Source organism: Martes martes, assembly GCF_963455335.1.
Source record: "Martes martes genome assembly, chromosome: 9".
NCBI classification, from domain to species: domain Eukaryota; kingdom Metazoa; phylum Chordata; class Mammalia; order Carnivora; family Mustelidae; genus Martes; species Martes martes.
Window position 1 is genome coordinate 34,829,494 of NC_137896.1, and position 16,947 is coordinate 34,846,440.

The window sequence follows — 16,947 nt, forward strand, 5'->3', positions numbered from 1 at the left end:
CTAGTGCTTTTGTAGCCTTTCAGACATATGCTCCAATTTGGCTTGGTTATCCCTGCTATTTTCTAAGCTTGCTCGATATATTTTAGGATGTAGATCTCAAACCAAAAAGATCTTTCTTATTTGGAATTGTCAGGTCCATGTTATATCAGTAGTTTTTGGGAAAATCCATTTAAACAGTAAAACTTAACATTTTCAAATTTCATAATAATGACAGTAGAGCCTACACATTAAATTATCTTATATATGGCTCATTTTCAATATAAATTCAAGCATTTGGGGACATTGCCATAGGACATATTTCTTGGTTCTATATCTTGAAAGGTATGTTTCATATAAACTGGGAAAGGGTACAGATCTGTAAAACAAAAGAAACTAGAAGAAGTTCTAACTATCCCTCTTACTATTCAAATTGTACTCATAGTCCTAGCCGACGCAGTGAGGTCAGAAAGAAGGAATAAAACTGTTATTATTTGTGATAATACAACTGTTTAGCTCCAAAGGCCAAGGGATTCTGACTTATTAACTCTTATAACTGATTTTTTAGAACTAGTAAGGGAGTTTAGTAAGGAAAGAATAAATGTCCAACATACAAAAACCAATGCCCTTTCTATAGGTCAGTCATAATCAGTTGAGAAATGTGACATCAAGATTCTGTGCACAGCAACAACAACAAAAAACTAATAAAATACCTAGGAATAGGGGCATCTGGGTGGCTCAGTCGGTTAAACATCTGCCTTCTGCCCAGTTCATTATCCCCTAGTCCTGGGATCTAGTTGGGGTAGGGCTCCTTGCTCAGGAGGGAGTTTGCTTCTCCCTCTCCCTTTGCACCCCCCCCCCCACCAGTTTGTGCATGTGCTCTCTCTCTCTCTCTCTCTCAAATAAATAAATAAAATCTTTAAAAGAAAATCTAGGAATAAATTCAAAAATGGAAACATGCAAGGCACGTAATGAAACGATTATAAAAGTATTAAAGAAGTAAATTCTAAGTAGAGAGCTATGTATATCATTTTTCAGGTTGAGCTGCCTAAATATTACATAGATGTCAATTATGTATAAATAATGAAATCCCAACTGAAGTCCCAAAGGACTTTCATGGAACTTCTCAAGCTGATTTTAAAATTCAACTGAATCCCAGAACTTAGAACAGTGCCTGACACATAGTAGAGGTGTACTAAATGTGCGGTGAAAGGGGTGCCTGGGTGGCTCAGTTGGTTGAGCATCCAACTCTTGATTTTGGCTCAGGTCATGATCTCAGGATGGGATTAAGCCCTGGGTCAGGCTCTGTGCTAAGTGAGAATTCTGCTTCTCTCTCTCTCCCTCTGTTCCTCCCTGCACTCACTCTCTCTCAAATAAATAAATCTTAAAAAAATGAATAAATAAATGTGGGTGATTAAATAATGAGTGAATGAACAGGTTCAATAACTACCTATATGCAAATGACTCATATATTTGTATTTCTACCCTAAAGTCATTCTCTGAGCTCCTGACCTGTATATCTAATTGCCTCCTTACTCTTCTCACTTGATTAGCAAGAAACCAATTTAGACTCATTATGTTCAAAACATAATGTACTATCCCTCTTGCAAATCCTTTCCTCTACCAGTCATCAAGATGGGTAAACTAAAAGCAGGGAGTTATCTCTAACCAGCCAACTGTCCATTTGTGATTATCTAAATAATCACAAATCCCACTGAGTCTATCTGCTGAATTTTTCTTGAGTCCATCTGTGTCTCTCATCTATAGTGCCACCACCATCTGCCATAATTTCTTTCCCATTCTGGTGAATAACATCCTAACTAGTTTCTTCTCCTCAAACTCAGTACTTTTCCCTCTGCTGCTTTCCCACCTCAAAACAATGTCATGATTTTCATTGCTTTTAGGATTACTTCCAAGCTCTTCATCATGGCTTACAAAGTTTGGCCCAGCCTGGTCTCCCATAACATTTGCCCTCCCTTCTAAGCTTTGGCAACAGTGATCTTTCAACTTTTGAAACATGTGATGTTTCCTCCTGCCACAGGGCCTTTGTATATGCTATTCTTTCTGCCTGGAATCGTCTCATTTCTTCCTTATCCTAATTAACTCCACTTCTTAAGATCTCATTGCAATCATCTTTTTCTTAGGTAAAATCCTCCTGATTCTCATTATACTCTTATATCACTCTGCTACATAGCTCAAGTTAAATTTACCTTTATGTGGCTGATTTTCAGACTTTAAGCTCAATCAGAACAGGGGCAATGTCTTTTTGTACTTGCTATGGTGTCCCTAGCTATGGTGCTAGGTCATGAATAAATGAATAGAAAAATGAGACTAGACAGACAGATATGTGCACAATGGCTTGACACGGTCAGCAAACAATAGCTCTTCATTAAGAGAATGAGGAGAAACTTAATCCGTTTCTAAGTGAGTAAGAATCATGGCTCAGAAAACCAACTGCAAGTGCTTTATATTTAATTTCCCATTTTGAAATTGTTTCTACAGAAGAGGCCCAATATTTATGTCAATGCCTTACAATGAAAATAAACCAGAAAGGATTCAAATATGAGAAGAGAGATTCATCCATGCAGATAATCAAGATTTAATTTATAATAAAAAATGATGAAGATATTTCTTACAATGCTCAATAAAAAGCAAAAAGAATATTTAAACAAGAACTTGAATTCATCTGTGTTGTAAAGACTTTGGTTTCATGTGCCATAAATATAAAGATAAAATTTTCCATTATACATCATCATGTAAGAATAGCCTAATTTAATAAGATGTTCATGCATAGTAAATTCCTAAGTAAAATAAATAAGAATGGCCGATAGTTTATATTGAAAAACTGATAGAAAAAATTTTGTTTTAGTTTTAAAATGTTCTTTAATTTTGATGAGTAACTTGAGAATTTTCAAGTTGCTTATATAGTCGTAGATTCATACTTATTTCACATGTATTTATTCATTTCTTGTAGCCCAAAACAATTTTTAATAGGAGTAAAGAGATGCAAAAATAGCAGTTTTGATAATACTTCAAGCACTATTGAGATCAAAAGTTAGTTATTTGTTGACACAAATTAAGTGCATTTTTCTTAGTTTCAGGGAATATTTAATTCCTTTGCAATGAAATCACTACTCCATACTCATAGATATATCTGATACACTGATAAAAAGTAAAATGTAGCACATTTCTCTATGTTTCTAGGGAACCAAGACTGTCCGGGAGGTTTAATAAATATGCCCATTGTGTAGTCCCTGACATAACCCAAGAGAATGATAAGATTATACCCAGTTAAGTTACTAAGCCCATATGAAGACTTCTAAATTAAGCAAATGAATATCCTTGTAACCACTCCAACCAAGTTTATAAATTTGTAATTTTGCCTTATCTCAATTGATACTTTAAAATGTTCTTTTATTAATGGGTTTGACAAATGTATAATGTCATGTATCCACCAGTGCAATATCATACCAAGTAGTTTCACTGCTCTAAAATCCACTGTACTTTGCCTATTTATCCCCCCAGTCTCTCGCAACCATTCATTTGAGTTTCCTCTGTATCTGTTCATGGCTTGGAAGCTCATTTCTTTTTATCACTGAATAATATTCTCTTGTCCTTCATCTACTGAAGGACATCTTGGACCCGTCCAAGATTTTTTGTCCCTCCTTAGGTGAGACAGGACAGCTGGAGAGGGCTGGGAGTGTGAATTTCCCTTTCTCCCTGGAAGGACATGGGGGACTGGAGATTTTCTCTTCACTCAGGTAGGTGTGCCTCTGATAATATCCCAGCAGGTTTGATAAAACAGACTGAAAATCAATACATGAAACCTTGTTTAGAACAGAGTCAGGGAGGGAGGAGTCAAGATGGCGGAGAAGTAGCAGGCTGAGACGACATCGGGTAGCAGGAGATCAGCTAGATAGCTTATCTAACCATTGTGAACACCTACAAATCCAACGGGAAATCGAAGAGAAGAAGAGCAACAATCCCAGAAACAGAAAATCGATCACTTTCTGAAAGGTAGGACCTGCGGAGAAGTGAATCCAAAGCGACGGGAAGATAGACCCCGGGGGGAGGGGCCGGCACCCGGCAAGCGGCGGAGCGACGGAGCACAAAATCGGGACTTTTAAAAGTCGGCTCCACTGGGAGACATCGCTCCAGAGGCTAAACTGGGGGGAAACCCAGGCGGGGTCAGCATAACCCCAGGACCCGCGGGGTCACAGAAGGACTGGGGGTGTCTGAGTGCCGCAGAGCTCGCAGGTATTAGAGCGGGGAAGCCGGCTATAGCGACAAAGCCGAGGAGTGAGCTCTAAGCCCGGGGTTACCTTGTGCCGGTCGCAGGCTGGGTGGGCTCGGAGCGCGGCCGGAGGCCACGGAGACAAAAGCGACCCGGCACTTTTCTCCAGCTCCAACAATTGACTGCTTTCCTCGAGGAGCGACCACAAGCCAGGGAGGCGGGGCTGTTGGGCGCTTTGCTCTGAGAGCGCACTGAGGAGCGGAACCCCAAGCTCTCGGCTCCTCCGGGCCGAGAGATTGGGAGGCCGCCATCTTCATTCCCGTCCTCCGGAACTCTACGGAAAGCGCTCAGGGAACAAAAGCTCCCGAAAGCAAACCCGAGCGGATCCCTTAGTCCGGCCCCTGGCAAGGGCGGTGCAATTCCGCCTGTGGCAAGGACACTTGAGAATCACTACAACAGGCCCCTCCCCCAGAAGATCAACAAGAAACCGATCCAAAACCAACTTCAGTCACCAAGAACAGCGGAATTCCACAGCAGGAGAAAGCAAATCCTACCTGGACAAAATGACAAGGCGGAAAAACTCACCTCAAAAAAAAGAACAAGAGGCCATACCGAAGGCTGGAGACCTAATCAATACAGACATAGGTAGCATGACAGATCTAGAGTTCAGAATGACAATTCTCAAGGTTCTAGCTGGGCTCGAAAAAGGCATAGAAGATATTAGAGAAACCCTCTCCGGAGAGATAAAAGCCCTTTCTGGAGAAATAAAAGAACTAAAATCTAACCAAGTTGAAATCAAAAAAGCTATTCATGAGGTGCAATCAAAAATGGAAGCTCTCACTGCCAGGATAAATGAGGCAGAAGAAAGAATTAGTGACATAGAAGACCAAATGACAGAGAATAAAGAAGCTGAGCAAAAGAGAGACAAACAACTACTGGAACACGAGGAGAGGATTCGAGAGATAAGTGACACCATAAGACGACACAACATTAGAATAATTGGGATTCCAGAAGAAGAAGAAAGAGAGAGGGGAGCAGAAGGTATATTGGAGACAATTATTGGAGAGAATTTCCCTAATATGGCAAAGGGAACAAACATCAAAATCCAGGAAATGCTAAGAACGCCCCTCAAAATCAATAAAAATAGGTCCACACCTCGTCACCTGATAGTAAAATTAACAAGTCTTAGCGACAAAGAGAAAATCCTGAAAGCAGCCCGGGAAAAGAAGTCTGTAACATACAAGGGTAAAAACATTAGATTGGCAGCGGACCTATCCACAGAGACCTGGCAGGCCAGAAAGAACTGGCATGATATATTCAGAGCACTAAACGAGAAAAACATGCAGCCAAGAATACTATATCCGGCTAGGCTATCATTGAAAATAGAAGGAGAGATAAAGAGCTTCCAGGACAAACAAAAGCTGAAAGAATTTGCAAACACCAAACCAGCTCTACAGGAAATATTGAAAGGGGTCCTCTAAGCAAAGAGAGACCCTAAAAGTAGTAGATCAGAAAGAAACAGAAACAATATACAGTAACAATCACCTTACAGGCAATACAATGGCACTAAATTCATATCTCTCAATAGTTACCCTGAATGTTAATGGGCTAAATGCCCCAATCAAAAGACACAGGGTATCAGAATGGATAAAAAAACAAAACCCATCAATATGCTGCCTACAAGAAACTCATTTTAGACCCGAAGACACCTCCAGATTTAAAGTGAGGGGGTGGAAAACAATGTACCATGCTAATGGACATCAGAAGAAAGCTGGGGTGGCAATCCTTATATCAGATCAATTAGATTTTAAGCCAAAGACTATAATAAGAGATGAGGAAGGACACTATATCATACTCAAAGGGTCTGTCCAACAAGAAGATCTAACAATCTTAAATATCTATGCCCCTAACATGGGAGCAGCCAACTATATAAACCAATTAATAACAAAATCAAAGAAATACATCGACAGTAATACAATAATAGCAGGGGACTTTAACACTCCCCTCACTGAAATGGACAGATCATCTAAGCAAAAGATCAACAAGGAAATAAAGGCCTTAAATGACACACTGGACCAGATGGACATCACAGATATATTCAGAACATTCCATCCCAAAGCAACAGAATATACATTCTTCTCTAGTGCACATGGAACATTCTCCAGAATAGACCACATCCTGGGTCATAAATCAGGTCTCAATCAGTACCAAAAGATCGAGATCATTCCCTGCATATTTTCAGACCACAATGCTCTGAAGCTCGAACTCAATCACAAGAGGAAATTTGGAAAGAACGCAAATACATGGAGACTAAACAGCATCCTTCTAAAAAATGAATGGGTCAACCAGGAAATTAAAGAAGAATTGAAAAAATTCATGGAAACAAATGATAATGAAAACACAACAGTTCAAAATCTGTGGGACACAACAAAGGCAGTCCTGAGAGGAAAATATATAGCAGTGCAAGCCTTTCTCAAGAAACAAGAAAGGTCTCAAATACACAACCTAACCCTACACCTAAAGGAGCTGGAGAGAGAACAACAAAGAAAGCCTAAACCCAGCAGGAGAAGAGAAATCATAAAGATCAGAGCAGAAATCAATGAAATAGAAACTAAAAAAACAATAGAACAAATCAACAAAACTAGGAGCTGGTTCTTTGAAAGAATTAATAAAATTGATAAGCCCCTGGCCAGACTTATCAAAAAGAAAAGAGAAAGGACGCAAATAAATAAAATCATGAATGAAAGAGGAGAGATCACAACCAACACCAAAGAAATACAAACAATTATAAGAACATACTACGAGCAACTCTATGGCAACAAATTTGACAACCTGGAAGAAATGGATATATTTCTAGAGATGTATAAACTACCACAACTGAACCAGGAAGAAATAGATAACCTGAACAGACCCATAACCAGTAAGGAGATTGAAACAGTCATCAAAAATCTCCAAACAAACAAAAGTCCAGGACCAGACGGCTTCCCAGGGGAATTCTACCAAACATTTAAAGAAGAATTAATTCCTATTCTCCTGAAACTGTTCCAAAAAATAGAAATGGAAGGAAAACTTCCAAACTCATTCTATGAGGCCAGCATCACCTTGATCCCAAAACCAGACAAGGATCCCACCAAAAAAGAGAATTACAGACCAATATCCTTGATGAACACAGATGCGAAAATTCTCACCAAAATACTGGCCAATAGGATCCAACAGTACATTAAAAGGATTATTCACCACGACCAAGTGGGATTTATTCCAGGGCTGCAAGGTTGGTTCAACATCCGCAAATCCATCAATGTGATACAATACATTAATAAAAGAAAGAGTAAGAACCATATGATACTCTCAATAGATGCTGAAAAAGCGTTTGACAAAGTGCAGCATCCCTTCCTGATTAAAACTCTTCAAAGTGTAGGGATAGAAGGCACATACCTCAATATTATCAAAGCCATCTATGAAAAACCCACCGCAAATATCATTCTCAATGGAGAAAAACTGAAAGCTTTTCCGCTAAGGTCAGGAACACGGCAGGGATGTCCGTTATCACCACTGCTGTTCAATATAGTACTAGAAGTCCTAGCCTCAGCAATCAGACAACAAAAAGAAATTAAAGGCATCCAAATCGGCAAAGAAGAAGTCAAACTATCACTCTTTGCAGATGATATGATACTATATGTGGAAAACCCAAAAGGTTCCACTCCAAAACTGCTAGAACTTATACAGGAATTCAGTAAAGTGTCAGGATATAAAGTCAATGCACAGAAATCAGTCGCATTTCTTTACACTAACAACAAGACAGAAGAAAGAGAAATTGAGGAGTCAGTCCCATTTACAATCGTACCCAAAACCATAAGATACCTAGGAATAAATCTAACCAAAGAGGCAAAGAATCTATACTCAGAAAACTATAAAGTACTCATGAAAGAAATTGAGGAAGACACAAAGAAATGGAAAAATATTCCATGCTCATGGATTGGAAGAACAAATATTGTGAAAATGTCTATTCTACCTAAAGCAATCTACACATTTAATGCAATCCCTATCAAAATCCCATCCATTTTTTTTAAAGAAATAGAACAAATAATCCTAAAATTTATATGGAACCAGAAAAGACCTCGAATAGCAAAAGGAATATTGAAAAAGAAAGCCAAAGTCGGTGGCATCACAATTCCAGACTTCAAGCTCTATTACAAAGCTGTCATCATCAAGACAGTATGGTACTGGCACAAAAACAGACATATAGACCAATGGAACAGAATAGAGAGCCCAGAAATAGACCCTCAACTCTATGGTCAACTAATCTTCGACAAAGCAGGAAAGAATATCCAATGGAAAAAAGCCTCTTCAACAAATGGTGCTGGGAAAATTGGACAGCCACATGCAGAAAAATGAAATTGGACTATTTCCTTACACCACACACAAAAATAGACTCAAAGTGGATGAAGGACCTCAATGTGCGAAAGGAATCTATCAAAATCCTTGAGGACAATGCAGGCAGCAACCTCTTTGACCTCCACCGCAGCAACTTCTTCCTAGGAACATCGCCAAAGGCGACAGAAGCAAGGGCAAAAATGAACTATTGGGATTTCATCAAGATCAAAAGCTTTTGCACAGCAAAGGAAACAGTTAACAAAACCAAAAGACAACTGACAGAATGGGAGAAGATATTTGCAAACGACATATCAGATAAAGGGCTCGTATCCAAAATCTATAAAGAGCTTATCAAACTCAATACCCAAAGAACAAATAATCCAGTCAAGAAATGGGCAGAGGACATGAACAGACATTTCTGCAAGGAAGACATCCAGATGGCCAACAGACACATGAAAAAATGCTCCACATCACTCGGCATCAGGGAAATACAAATCAAAACCACAATGAGATACCACCTCACACCAGTCAGAATGGCTAAAATTAACAAGTCAAGAAATGACAGATGCTGGCGAGGATGCGGAGAGAGGGGAACCCTCCTACACTGTTGGTGGGAATGCAAGCTGGTGCAACCACTCTGGAAAACAGTGTGGAGGTTCCTCAAAAAACTGAAAATAGAGCTACCCTACGACCCAGCAATTGCACTCCTGGGTATATATCCTAAAGATACAAACGTGGTGCTCCGAAGGGGCACGTGCACCCGAATGTTTATAGCAGCAATGTCCACAATAGCCAAACTGTGGAAAGCGCCTAGATGTCCATCAACAGATGAATGGATAAAGAAGATGTGGTATATATACACAATGGAATACTATGCAGCCATCAAAAGACATGAAATCTTGCCATTTGCGACGACGTGGATGGAACTAGAGGGTATCATGCTTAGCGAAATAAGTCAATCGGAGAAATATAACTATCATATGATCTCTTTGATATGAGGAAGTGGAGATGCAAGGTGGGGGGGTTTGGGGGGAGGTAGGAAAAGAAAAAATGAAAAGATGGGATTGGGAGGGAGACAAACCATAAAAGACTCTATCTCAAGAAACAGACTGAGGGTTGCGGGGGGGAAGGGGGATGGGAGAGGGTGGTGGGGAAATGGACATTGGGGAGGGTATGGGCTATGATGAGTGCTGTGAAATGTGTAAACCAGACGATTCACAGACCTGTACCCCTGGGGATAAAAATACATTATATGTTTATTAAAATAAAAAAATTAAAAAAAAAGGAAAAAAGAGAAAGAACCAAGAAAATATATAATTATTATTTTTGATTAATAAATTTTATTATTTTCAATTAATAAATTGTATTATTGTCCATTAATAAATTATTGATTAATGGAAAAAAAAAAAAAAAAAAAGAACAGAGTCAGGAGGTCAGCAGAGGGAGCTCTCCCAGCCTGCTGCAGCTTGTCAATTGCAGATCCAACAGAAAGAGCTGTACCTTCCGAGTCAATTCTACTTCAGGGCTACTTTACTACCCCTGGAGGAAGAAGAAGGGTTCTTTTCCTCCCCTGGGAACAGCCCAGCCAATGAGAGTTGTCACAACTCAGCCAATGAAGAGCCATTATACGTCAAACTCCGAGTTTACTCCAATGGCCTTTTTGTTTATAACAGTCTTTGCAATTTCCCCTTCCTGTATAAAACACCATTCCTTTGCTTTGTTCCGCTTCCTTGCCTGTGATTTTGCCTGGTTTTGGTACGTGGCTCACGTGTCCCAGAAGAATGCAATTCTTCGCTATTTCCACTAGCCCACTTGCTAGTAAAATAACTGGCAATTTTATTTTTAAGGTTATCAGGCGTTGGTAAATTAATTTCCCCCGAGGGCGGGGCTTGTTGAGAAGAATGGTTTCCACGTGGTTCCTTTTCCCCTCTGCCTGTTGAAAACACAAGGGGATGTTTCTTCGATATTCAATGTTGGTACCGAGTAGAGCTCTGGAATGGGGTGAGGGTTAAAACCCACAGAAGTGTGACTTCCCCTATGACTCGGTCCACCTGTAGCTTTTTTGTTTGTTTTTATTTTTTTTTATAATTTTTCAAAAGATTTTATTTATTTGACAGAGAGATCACAAATAGGCAGAGAGACAGGCAGAGAGAGAGAGCTCAGCTCCGTGCTGAGCAGAGAGCCTGATGTGGGGCTGGATCCCAGGACCTTGAGCCGAAGGTGGAGGTTTAACCCACTGAACCATCCAGGTGCCGCTCCCCGCGCCCCCCGCCCCCCGAGTTTTTATTTCTCAGACTTGTCCATATTGAGTGGACAGCAATTCATTAATTACACTGCCAGTTCTCCCACCTTGGCACTCATTCCCGCGGTGGTTTCTGATTGTGGGTTTCTCCTCTGATAAACTGTGATTCTCTGTATCTGTCCCAGTTTTGGGAGTAGCTATTTGCCCTGTGACCTCACTTCTCTGATGGACTGTGATACGGATGATTTATACTAAGAAATATATTTGGTCTCTGTCCCATGTCTGGCACAGAGCTCGTAAAACCCTTGTCTTCTAAGCAATGACAGGTGATGTGTCTTTTGTTATGTTAATGGCGTGACTTTTGGACTCTACCTCAGGGTGGAGGCTGATTGCCAGGAGAACCAACCAAAAATTTAGGTGTGGAACTTTCAGTCAGTCCCACTCTCTGACAAGTGGGCTGGAGAAAGGAGCTGAAGACTGAATCACTCATCTCCAGTCGATGATTTAATCAGTCATGCCTATGTAATGAAGCCTCCCCAAGCCTACCCAAAAGGACAGGGTTCAGAGAACTTCTGGGTTAGTGAACACGTGGATTTGGGGATAGAAGTAACTCAGAATATTGAAGCTCTGGGCCATTTCCCTATACCTTGCCCTATGCATCTCTTCTGTCTGGCTGTTCCTGAGTTACATGTTTTTATAATAAGCTGGTGACCTAATAAATTCTTTGAGTTCTGTGAGCTGTGTAGCAAATTAAGTGAACCCAAGGAGGGATCACTGGAATCTTTGTTCTGTAGCTGGTAGGTCAGAAGCAAGGTAGATATCCTGGTTTTGCCAATGGCATCTGAAGTGGAATGGGTCATGGTGGGGAGGGGGCAGTCATCTAGAACTGAACCCTTCAGCTTTGCAATCTGATGCTATTCTGTTTTTTTGTGAGCCTTCTGTTTGATAATTTATTCTCAGAACCTAGAACAGTGCCCAGAGCCTAAATAGCTGTTGAAATGAGCATTAAAGTGAAGAGACTTTTTTTTTTCCTGGTTTGTCAAGGTCATACATCCCAGCATACGACGGTCACCTTATATGGAGGGACTGGAAGGGAGGTCAGTCGGCACAGAGTACAGAAGGTATAACTGTGGTGGACACGTGTTCCCATGGTGGAGCTTGGCTCTTCCATCACAGTTTGCAGCCTGGATGGGGGCAAATCAGCACACCCCCATCTGGTCCAAGGAGGACTGGAGGAGAACGTGGTCACACTGCCGTGTGGGCAGTGTAGCCCTCACAACATCTTGATTTCAGACTTCTAAGCCTCCAGAACAGTGAGAAAATGAATTTGTGTTGTTGTAGGCCACCAAGTTTGTGGTAATTGATTACGGCTGCCCTAGCCAAGTCATACAGAGTCCATGTCACGGATGCTTTGTCACAGGGTTAGATGGCAAAAGGCAGAGACAGGAGTTTATCTAGTATTTTATATTCTTCACACTTCATAGGTGTTTTACTGCTGTTTATGCATTATAAATCAATAGAAGTATACCAAACTGTACTATTAAAAGCTTGGGCCTGTGGAGCTAGTTAGAAAACTGAGACCATGAAGAAAGACAATGCATTTGCTTTAAAAATGTGCCTTTCTGATGTGTACATATTTTTAATAATGTGTATGAAAAAATAAATATATATGTGAAAGATGAACTTACTGATAGAAACCATGGAAGGCCTACTAAGAAAAATTTGACTACAGAAGGAAGACATTGGCCAATAATGTTTACAAAGTGTTTACCTCATTAATAATCTTAAAAATGCAGATTCCTAAAAGAAGTCCATTTTCAGCTGTTAAATTGGCAAAAAAAAAAAAAATAATTAGTGTTGGCCAAAGTTCAGGAAAATGGGCTGTTCCACACACTGTGGTCAGAGTATGTTGATGCAACATTTCTGGAAGACTTAATAATGAAGACAATGTACATTGATGGTCTTTCCATTTTAAATAAATACTTGGGCCCAGAAATCTTAATTCTGCTTATTTATCCTGAGAAAATAATCAGAATATGGTAAAAGGATATATACAAGATGTTCACTGAGGTTTTGCATATACTGGTACAAAAATTAAAACAGCCTGAAAATATACAAATAAAAGCTCATTGATTAAATTATGGTAGAATCTCTACAATAGAAATTTCCTTAGGAATTAAAAATGCTGTAATAGTAGGATATGTCGTGATTGTACCTGTTTACGATGTTCATACATCATACTAGGTAAAAGGAACTGATTTTAAAACAACATACTACATGATCACATTTTGGAAAAGTATATATACGAAACAAACTGAAAAGATGCACAGGAAATGTAAACAGTGATTAATTCTGGGTAGTAGGACGACATTGGATTTTATTTTCCTTGTGTGTGTGTATGTCTTGCATACTTTCCTAATTTCTATTACCACATAATGTTTATGAATAATTTGAATGATTATGAAATAATTTTATGCAATTGCTTTTTAAGGAAGAAAAAGAATATTTAAAAAATATCTCACTGGCTAAGTGATCAGCTTCTTGAGGTCAGGGACTGTGAACAAATCTTTTTTTTTAAACCTCTAATACCACTGACTGTTGTATCTGGCAAACAAAAAGAGGTTAATACATACTTCTGAAAATGAAATCATAATATGTCAAACAAAAGCGACAGGGCTAAAATAGGATGTTCATTATAAATATTTTCTCAGTGTGATTTCTTTTTTTTTTTTTTTTAAGATTTTTATTTATTTATTTGACAGAGAGACAGAGACATAGAGAGCACCAGCAGGGAGAGCAGGAGAGGGAGAAGCAGACTCCCCTCCGCGCTGAACAGGGAGCCCGGTGTAGGACTCAAACCCGGGATCCTGGGATCATGACCCGAGCTGACTGAACCACCCAGGTGCCCTCAGTGTGATTTCTTAATAGGAAATTATCAAGTTACTTTATTTCCCTCTAAAGTCATAATTTATTGCAGGTAATGGCATAGCACATACCTGCATTTTCGGGGGCTGCGGCCTGTTTTGTGAGTGTTACTATACCTTTAATAATGAAGTATATAAATTTTCTTGCAATCTAAAGATACAGGCTTACATTGGGTTTAGATACATTTAAATTCAACTTTTGTAGGTAAGGGTCAAAAATTTCCAAGGATTGGGGCGCCTGGGTGGCTCAGTGGGTTAAGCCTCTGCCTTCGGCTCAGGTCATGATCTCAGGGTCCTGGGATCGAGCCCCACATCAGGCTCTCTGCTCAGCAGGGAGCCTGCTTCTCCCCTCTCTCTCTGCCTGCTTCTCTGCCTACTTGTGATCTCTCTCTCTCTGTCAAATAAATAAATAAAATCCTAAAAAAAAAAAATTCCAAGGATTATGGGATACCATAGCTGCTAAGTGGAAACATTTAACTACATGGTACAAAAAATTATAAAGACACCAGAGATTCACACTTGCCTTTTCCTCCAGATTAAGAGATAGATTTATTTAGACAGCTGAAATAGGACCCTGTAAGAGATGTTTTGTCTCCTTGGCTGTTCCCCCAAGATTATCAGAAAGGAATGAATAAGCTAACTAATTGGATGTTTGATAGGGCCTGCATACAGGGCCTGTAAGAGATTTTTGTACATGATGCTCTTACATAATAACCTGCATAGTTTATGTGACTGTAAACAATATTACTTTAAAGTTGTCCAAAGAACTGTTCACCATTGTGATGAATACAGGATATGATGGATCTTACAGAGGTATTTAAATTTTCTCTACTATCGTGTGAATGCCTAACTAGCTTTGATTATACAAACTAAGTGAGCTCAAGGACACAAGGATAATAAAAGATATTAATAATATGTAATTTACATATCTTGGGTAAAATACTTCACTATTATGGTTGATCTACACTATCTAATAATGTAAAGATTTTTAAAATATAGTACAAATGGAAGAATTAAGGAATAGGATGTTTATAAGACCAAATAAGTATTTTGACTTAAAAGACTCTTCATTTGCTTTACTTTTCCAATTTTTTCTTTGCTGCCAAAATCCTAACCTCTTTTGATTAATAAGATGCTAATCCCATTGGACACTTATGGCTCAATAAACTTGAATGTTGCCTGTCCTGTAAGTACCATAAAAGTGAGCAGCTGTCACTGACTTCATTCTCTTGAGCATTACTCTCCCTTTCCTTTTCTGTAACTATCAGGTTCCTGTTCTCTCTCCTGAGGAAACTCGTAATGCAATATTTAGACCTCAATTTTATTTTAAGTCACGAAGCAGTGCCTGAGGCTTAACTTGGTTGCTGTTTTTTCTTGTCATTTATTTCTGTCAAAATGAGTTCCTCTGAAATTATTTTCACCAAGAATTTACATCTCAGGGTGCCTGGGTGGTGCAGTGGGTTAAGCATCTGACTCTTGATTTCAGCTCAGTCGATGGTCTCAGGGTCGTGGGATTCAGCTGTGTGTCAGCTCGATGCTTAGTGAAGGGTCTGCTTGGGATTCTCCCTCTCCCCCTCACCTTGCTCACTCGTGCTCTCTCTAAATAAAATCTTAAAAAAAAAAAAAAAAGAACTTTTATCTCTTGTTTTACCATCTGAGTTTGAATGATGATTTCATTGAATGAACTGTTAAGGAAGTGGGGGTTTTTTAAAAATTATTTACGGTATTTTCTACTAGGGATTGTACACAACTTCGGGAAATGACTTTATGAGAATATTCTCGCAGATTTGTGACATATTAAAAAATGAGAGCACTGATGTTTCACCAAGGTATGTAACTGAATTTTATGGCAAAGCTAAAAATGAGAGAGCTAATGGCTGTCCTGGGAAGTAGACGCTCAGCCTCTAAGGTCAATTAGAGATTCACTGTGGTGTCCCTTTGTAGAGTAACTTGGAAATGCAGTAGAAAGCCAAAGAGACCTAGGAGAATTATACTTCCATGTGACATGCTTTCTTAATCTATTTTCTTTTTCTTTTCTTTCTCTCTCTTTCTTTTAAGATTTTATTTACTTATTAGGGTGAGGGAGCGTAGGGAGAGGGAGAGAGAATCTGAAGCTGACTCCACACTGAGCACAGAGCCTCTATCACAAGTGAGGTCATGACATGAGCTGAGTCCTAGAGTCGGATACTTAACTGGCTGAGCCACCCATATGACACGTTTTTTATGTGAATGTAAAAACCCCACAGTGAACATGTATGATAAAGAACACTGCCTTTATGTTTGGAGGGGTGGTGGAAATGCAGAGGCATGGTATCAAGAATTCTTTTTTCCATTGTGTGACCGAGTTTTCAGTATGTAATTATAAATAAGCATTTGCTCCTGCCTTTATTATGTCTATTGATGCATAACAAATTACATCCAAAACTTGATTAAAGATTTATTATCTTACAGATTTTGTGGGTCAGGAATCAATCCGGGAGTAATTTAGCTAGGTTCTCTGCTTCGGGGCTTCTTGAGTGACTGCAGTGGAGGGGGCTACTTTTGAGGCTTGGCTAAGGAGGATATGCTTCTAAAATCACTCTTTTGTTTGTCAGTAGGATTCAATTCCTTGTGGGCTGTTGGCTGGAAGTCTTTCCCAGTCTCTTGCTATGTGGGCCTCTCACTAGCTGGTTTCTAACCTGGCTGGTGGTCCCCATCAGGGTGAGTGAGTGAGAGATCCAAAGACTTATCTTTTCACGATGTGACATCCCATCACTTCTGCTGTATACACATTAAAAGCCAGTCATTATGTCCCATGCACACCCTAAGGATGCATTATCAGGAAGTGAGATCAGGGAGCCTTCTTAAAGGCTTCCCATAAGCATGCAAAATACATTCCCATACTCCCCATTTCCCCAGAAGTCTCATTGCATTACAATATCAGCTTGGAGTCTGGAATCTTATCACTGGAACCAGGTCAGGGTGGGTGAGGCTTCTCTTTAAGTACAGCTTCTGGACCTCCTCTCCGTCGGTAGACCCAAGAAGCTAATGGGACAAGTCATCTGCCTACCACGCCCAAAATACAATAATAAAGCAGGAATAGGAGTACTGCAGTAAGACATTCCTGTTCACAAGGGGGGAAATGGAGACTCAGAGGAGTCCCTACATCCAGCGCCTTGGGAGGGGAGGGGATTATGCAAGGATGTGAAAACCAGGAG